Raw genomic sequence first — 7,688 nt, 5'->3', positions numbered from 1 at the left:
GAGTTTGGTGGTTGCTTCCGGGGAGGCATCTTGTTTTGGTATTGAAATTAAATTGTTTATGCATGTGTTGTTCATCCTGTTGATTGATTGTTGAAAACTTGCATTTTTCTGTTGAGATAGATGAAGCTTCTGTCTTTAGAACCGAAAGCTTGTTGCTTGCTTGCTTTTGATGGAGGTAGCATTTTGCAGTTATCTTTGTGCAGTCATTGGGATGGGAATAGCATATTGCTCCCAGCTCCGAGCACCGATTACTTGCAGGACATTGATGAATACAGCAGTGCAGTAATGGGGGATGGGTATGAGTTAATGTTTGCATAGATCATTTAAGTTAGGAGTGAGGAACAAATTGGGGGGGATGACACTTGTAGCATTCAATATAGCCAAGGTACAAGTGTAGATTTCAATCGGCGTTGTTGATTTTTAAAATGTCTTTTATTTAAATCGGCGTCGAACCCTTTATATGAGAATAGATTTTTTTTTTTTTTTTCTTTCGTACTTATATGACTAAATTAATCAACAATTTCTTATAATTTATTTTATGAAAGAAAAGGGATCGAAGTGTAGAATACGGAGGACAGGTAGAGCTGCTCTGAATTTTGCATAGAAAAAAGTTCATTTAAACCCTTTTTTTTCTTCTTTGATTACCTTTTCAGCCCCTTTTGTTTTTATAATTTTATTTTAGATTTATAATTTATTTTTTGATCCGTGATTTAGAGAGAAAATTCCTAACAAAAAAGTGAAGAGAGGCAAAGTTGTCACTTGGGACTGTTTACAGCAAAAAAATATATATATATATAGTGTCTACGGATTCCATTCACAGTATAAAAATCGGGTTCATTTTGATTTTTTTAATTCGTTGATTTTTATTTTTTTTAAGTATTTTGGGAGTGTTTTCTAGTTGTTAAATAGTTTAAAAAGATTTTTATGATGATTATTAGATATATTTTAAATGAAAATTGGTTAAAATAATTTTTTAACCCAAAAAACTTAGCCCTTGATTTTAATATTATCATAATGCTATTTTCAAAATCAAATATCAAGTTGGAGATTTGAGAGATACTTATATATCAAAATATATGATCTTGTTTTTCATGGAACCACTAGGGTTTTCTTTATTTTAGTAGTGATATATATATATATATATATATATATATATATATATTAAGAGCAATAATTTAAAAGTAATTGAAATAAGATAATTTTCTAACCAAGTTAATTAACTTGTTCCTTAAACTCACAGCCCTTACTAGATTTAATAACCTTGTTTTTTTTTCTATTTAATTAAACAATTAACAATCTAAAAAATAAAAGTTAGGGTCTTAATCAAAATTTAAATTAAAAAAATTTAACGCAAATAAAAAATACTTTAAAAATGAGGGTTCGAATAAAAATCAAAAAGGAAAAAACATGAAAAAAAAGCTAGACAATTCTAGGCCTCGCAAGAAAGCCTAGGCGTGCCTGGGTTTATTATTTTTTTTGTTGTGCATGCCATCCCTTTTGTTTGTTTGAAAAAAAAAATGATGGGTCGCCTACTGCAACAAGCAACACATCATTTAATTCAAAAAATCTAGATTCAAACTATGGTGGCTAAAAATTCAACGTTCAACTTTTTAGACTTCAAAAACTTATTTTCCAACCAATTTTTTCTTTTAACTAAAAATCGCACTCTATGTGCCTTTAAAACCCATTTGTGGTCCTAAACAGGGAAAAAATCAATCATAAAATTCAAAAAAACTTTTTGATACATAATAAGTTTTTTCAAGTAAGATAAAGGTTAAAAAACATATTAATTTAACTCTTTTCGTTGAAAAGAGTTATTGACACCAAGAACTATCATTTTTCATGATAGTGATTATGGTAAATCGATAACTTTCTATCTTTATTGTTTTTCATTGACTTTCTTTCCTCTCTCAAACCAAGTGATGTAATAGAAAGAAAATAAAGTTTTGGGCAATAACATTTGATCTTGAAACTAAAGGGATCAAAAACAACTTTGACAAAACTTTTAGAAAAATATTATCTAAAAAGAGGGGGGACTAAAAGTTTTTTTAGAATAGGATTGCATTTTTTTTCTCCCTATTTAATTTTGATCCTTTTATCTAGTGAAAATAATATATAAAATCAAATAGATTTTTACAAATTCAAGAAGCAACCCAATGATGGGATATATATTATGTCGAGACTAAGATAGTCTTTTCAAATTATATAAACTGTGTAAGAGCAAATTACAAAAAGCCAAAAAAATAAATATTGGAGGGCTGAAAAGACAGAGAGAGAGAGAGAGAGAGAGAGAGAGAGAGAATTGTTCCAATGATCAATGCACTGTAAGGGTAGCCACAGTGAATTCACTAGATCTTTTTTAAAAAAAATTGTAATTGTAATGTTTGTATTAGTATTTTGCATTTGGATGTACAAATATGTGTGTTGAAGTTTAACCCCTTTACTTACGAAATAGTCAATTTGAGCTCATCTGGGTAGAAATGAAACCAGGTTCTTCCCTTTCAATGTCTCAGATAGCAGTTCAATTTTCGGTTGAAAGGCAGTACAGATTTTCAGAAACACCATTCAACTGCTGCTGACAAATTATACAGTTCAAAGTTCTAGACATAAAACTCTTTCTGTATTCCTACATGTGCAATTTTCATGTATAAAAGATCTATATATAAAAGATCATCCGGTTGCTGCAATACTATATATAAAAGATCCTGTCATGTATTGCACCAAAAAAGAACTGCAGGTATCTATCGCTACTTGACTATCAGTCTACTTTAAAAAAAAAAAAACTTGTGACTATTGGACGGAAAAACATCTCGAGTAACCTGATCTTTAGTAGCAGCGATGATTCTTGGAAGAGAGGTCAACTTGCCCTTCCTTAAATCACAAGTTCTCTGATTAAAGCTAAAATATATTCTCTGTTTTTGCACATTAGAGGGTTGCTGTCACCTTTTCTTTTCCCTGAATATGATTAATTTATAGGGTAAAACAAGAGGTAGACATGCTACTTTTTTTTCTAATCCGGCCTCCAAATTGTAAGTCGCTCCCTTGCACAGATTAATTTGGCCTCCTTGTTCCTTGTTTTTGCACGTTAGAGGGTTGCTGTCACCTTCTCTTTTCCCTGGATATGATTAATCCTGCTTAGTACGTAAGGAATCCCGCTTGTTTATAGGATACAACAAGAAGTAGACATGCTACTCTTGTTATAGTCCTCCAAATTGCAGGTCGCTCTCCTGCATAATTTAATTTGGTCTCCTTGTAAACTCAGAATGCATGGCGTGATATATACATCCTTCACTCGGTCATCGAAACATTAACAGGCACATATTCTATCAGACTTCACAAGATTTAACATGGCAGGTTTGTTTGGCAATCAGGCAGCTATATATGTGGATGTAAGGCCAAGATATCCAAGCGAATGGTTCTCAATGTTGGCTGCTCTCACCCCTGACCACTCTTTAGCTTGGGATGTTGGCACTGGCAATGGTCAAGCGGCTGTTGGTGTAAGTTCTCTCTCTGTCTCTCACTCTCTTAAGCTACAGCTAAATAAATTGAGAGATGAACAATCGTAGCTATCACTTTTAAGAATCTTATACTGACATCTGATCGCAGACAAGACCAAACATAGGATACGTCTTAAGACGCTCGAATTCTCTACTCTTGACAGACCTAGCTAATTAGTTTGACATTACTTTGTAGTGTAAGTTTTTCTATTTAATTAGTACGAGATGGTTTTCATTTTCAGGTTGCTGAACACTACAAGCAAGTGAGCAACTGACATAAGTGAAGAGCAATTGAAGCGTGCCATACCACATCTCCAAGTTCATTACTTGCAGACCCCGTTAACGATGTCTGATGATGCATTAGTGCTGGAGGTGAGAATTCGGTTGATATCATTACTGTGGCTTCAGCTGTGCATTGGTTTGATCTAGAAAAGTTCTATCCAATCGTCAAGCGCGTTCTTAGAAAGCCAGGAGGCATATTTGCTGTTTGGTGCTACTCGAGATTCAAGTTTAGCCCAGAAATTGATATTCTCTTAGCGATCCACTTTGAGAGAACGTTTCCTTTTCAAAACCCTAATTTCAAGCATGCATTAGAGTGTTACAAGACGCTTCCATTTCCTTTTGAAAGTGTAGGTGTTGGGTGTGAGGGTCAGCCGCTGGAACTGGACATGGAAAAGAAGACGTCGTTTCAGGGACGCTTGAAGTTTTTCAGGTCATTTTCAGCATTCAATACAGCCAAGGGACAAGGTGTGGATTTATTGTCTGACGAGGTTGTTCAGGAACTTGAGAGTGCATGGGGTGGACCTGAAGTGGTTAGAACTGTTATCTATAAGACATATATGCTTGCAGGGAAAGTTAAGCTCTAATTAATTAGTGAAAATGATGAATACATGAGTAATGTTACTCTCTTTAGAGGTTTGAAGTTCGAGCTTCACTGTACTTCAATTCTTGTTTAACATAAAATAATTGAATAACAGTGTTTGTATTAGTACAAATATGGATGTTGAAGTTCAACATCTTTACTTCAAAACTAACGAGTTTTGGGTTGTTCTTAAAGTTTCACTCCTGTAATATGTATCATTATTCGTAGAAGATAAGAATACACATGTTTGTTTTACAAGCAGGCAGCACTATAATTCGATGCTAGCTAGACCAGATCATCCAAATGAATGAATGCTGGGTTTGTATTTTTGTTCTACAAACTTTATTTTTATTTTAAATTCATTAATCAAACAATATTAAATTTATTAATCAAATATAATTGAATATTAAAGATAAACAAAATTATTAATAATAAATATATTTTATATAAATAAAATCAATATTACATTAATCAACTGATTGGCTAGAGCATATTCACTAAAGATAAACGCAACTGATTGGCTAGAGCATATTCACTAAAGATAAACGCATGATTGGCTATGCTGACGGCTCTCAGCTCCCAATATTTGGGACTTGGTACTGGCAATGGTCAAGCAGCTCTTGGTGTTAGCTCTCTTGTCTCCCTCTTTGAACTTTTCTTTCTTTCTTGTTTTCACTTTAGATGGTAAGGACTCACTCAAGCTCATAAATATCTATTTCCATCTGTGCAAGGGTGAATATCACCAGATTAAGACTTCATTGATAAAAACTTGAGCTCTCAAGCATTGTTTGCATCGTGATGGAAGAACTAGAAATAAATCTACGCGAAGCCATTTGATGTTCTTAAAATTTCTATCGTGTCAGCCTATTCAGAAAACCATTTGTCATAAATTATTGGTGTCCCAAGAGGCTCTTGGACTAATGTATTTCATTCTAAGGTTTGCTTACGCTAAGAAAAAATTGTTAACGCCAGGTCGATGAGCATTATGAACAAGAGATGGCACCCTTATAAGTGAACAACATTTATAACATACTACGCAACATCCTAGAGTCCGACTCTTGATGATGAGTTAGTAAACTTAATTAATAGGTGGTGAAAGTCCTATTGCTTTGATCACAGTAGCTGTGATTTGGTTTGACTTGCCAAAGTTGTACTAAGCTGTTACTCGAGTTGTAGAAGAACAAGGAGTTATAATTGCAGTACTTTATGGTTGCAATGACGTGAAGGTAAGGCCTACATTTGATGCAGTGATCATCATGAAGTGTTTGCGTGATTCTTGTAGACCTTATTGGAAGCCAGATAAAAAGTACTTATTTGATGGTAATAGGACCTTACATTTCCTTTTTTTTTTATTATTAATACAGGTGTTCAGGCTAACTTGTGTGTAACTGGACTAATCTCACTAGTTCTAAAATTAATGATCATATAAGCTTTCAATAGCTCTGAAAAGACTCGAACTAGCTCGTGATTATTGAAAAACAAACTCAAGTTCTAGCCGGTTTATTTTTAAGCATGAGGGATTAGGGTACGAAGGGGAAACCTTGGTGCTACGGACATATATCAAAGATATATATCATTTTAAGGATATATATATATATATCTTAGGACAGTGAAATCATCATCAGGATACGATGCTGCCAGGGAACAAGGTGCGGATTTTTTGTCTGGGAAGGTATTTAAAGAGCTTGAGGATGCTTGGGGTGGCCCTGAATTGGTCAGTTCTGTCACTTAGTGTGTGTTTAGTGTTGTGGTACCTTTCATGGGTGTGATTGAAAATTTAAGCTTAAGAAAAGATACAGATTGTAAAAACAAATTAACCAAGATTTCAAGAGATACTTTCTAGCAAGACACATGCAAAATCATGATATATGTTGATTAACTAAACATTTTTAAATATATGAATGGAGCAAAACACAGACCACGCCACACTATTAAAACAAACAGATCCTTACAAGGTCTACATGCGTGCTGGAATGTTCAGGCGGTGACTTCTCTTTTCCTTTGTTAGGCCATGAGCTTGTGAACCTACGTAGAATACAGAGGGTATCCAAGCAAAAGCAGCTTGGAAGATGGAGGAAATATACAATTACGAAACAAGCAGATGGCTAGGCCATAAAATGTAAAACATCCACAAATTTAGACCATCAGACTGATTTGCTTCTTCTCATAGAATCTGATCAAGCTGCAATCCTCAGGTTCCAGGACCGCGCTGCTACCAATTGCTGCATGTACGAGAGAGAGATTGTCACGACCCGAATCCCGGATCCGTGACCGGCAACGTAGGAGCGGTGTCGAAAGGACACCTCACCTACGCTAAGCCTCAGAACGGACATATCAAAAGAACAATTTATTCAAAAATACGCAGCGGCTCATAATATTCAGAAATATTATATTATTCAAATACTGATGAAATCGAAAGATAATTATTAAAACAAAAATAATAATTCATAATACTCATTACATTGTCAAAATCCAAATTTAATTAAACCAAGGTAACAGTGGAGCGTCTAAGACATCAAATCAAAACTGAAAGGAAAGCCTCGCGAACAAGCAAGGCATACCGACCAGAACTGAAGAAGCGGAAACACTCAACAAAGTCCCATAAACTAAGAACCTGAAATAATATTAAAAATGAGAGGTGAGTTCAACCAACTCAGTGAGGGGAATAACATTTAATATACATTTTAGATATTTCAGATATTAATAAGTTGTAAGATGATTTATCTTAATATACATATACATATACATATACTTACTAAACATATTATCATAACGTAACATATAGTTATCATAACGTAACATATTATTTATAACGTAGTGGATTACATGTCAGAGATCAGATGACACCCGAAGGTGACCAGATGACACCCGAAGGTGACCAGATGACACCCGTCGGTGACCAGATGACACCCGTCGGTGACCACTGTGGGATGATCAATCGCCACAGGCTGATGCCTCTCTCACCAGCTAGGTAACAGAATACTATGTGCACACAGGCTAACTATTCTCCTTTAGCATGGAGTACTGACAAGTCCCATATCAAGGCATAACAAATATTCACATAATCATCAAAGAAACGTATATCATATCAAATAGAATTTACTTTAACAGATTGCGAGTGCAAATTCAATAATAAATTAGTACTCGGAAAATAAAGCAACATATATAAATATGCAAGAAATTTACTAGTTGTACTCATTGTATAATCAACATACATATTTATTTATATTATATGCATATTAAAGATTATTCCACTCACCCGGAAAATATAGAACTAAAAGGAATGTCGGACGAAAGACCCAAAAATCCTATTAAGGATCGTTAGGAGA

General features: G+C 34.2%; 1 pseudogene; it reads left to right on the top strand.

Annotated features, from left to right (window-relative positions):
* Positions 1–3,224: 3,224 nt before the first annotated feature.
* Positions 3,225–4,363, top strand: LOC118043490 (uncharacterized; annotated as a pseudogene).
* The last annotated feature ends 3,325 nt before the right edge of the window (positions 4,364–7,688 follow it).

This window comes from Populus alba, chromosome 7, assembly GCF_005239225.2.
Source record: "Populus alba chromosome 7, ASM523922v2, whole genome shotgun sequence".
NCBI classification, from domain to species: domain Eukaryota; kingdom Viridiplantae; phylum Streptophyta; class Magnoliopsida; order Malpighiales; family Salicaceae; genus Populus; species Populus alba.
Note: the sequence above shows the minus strand (reverse complement) of the source record. Positions and strands in the feature narration are given on the sequence as shown.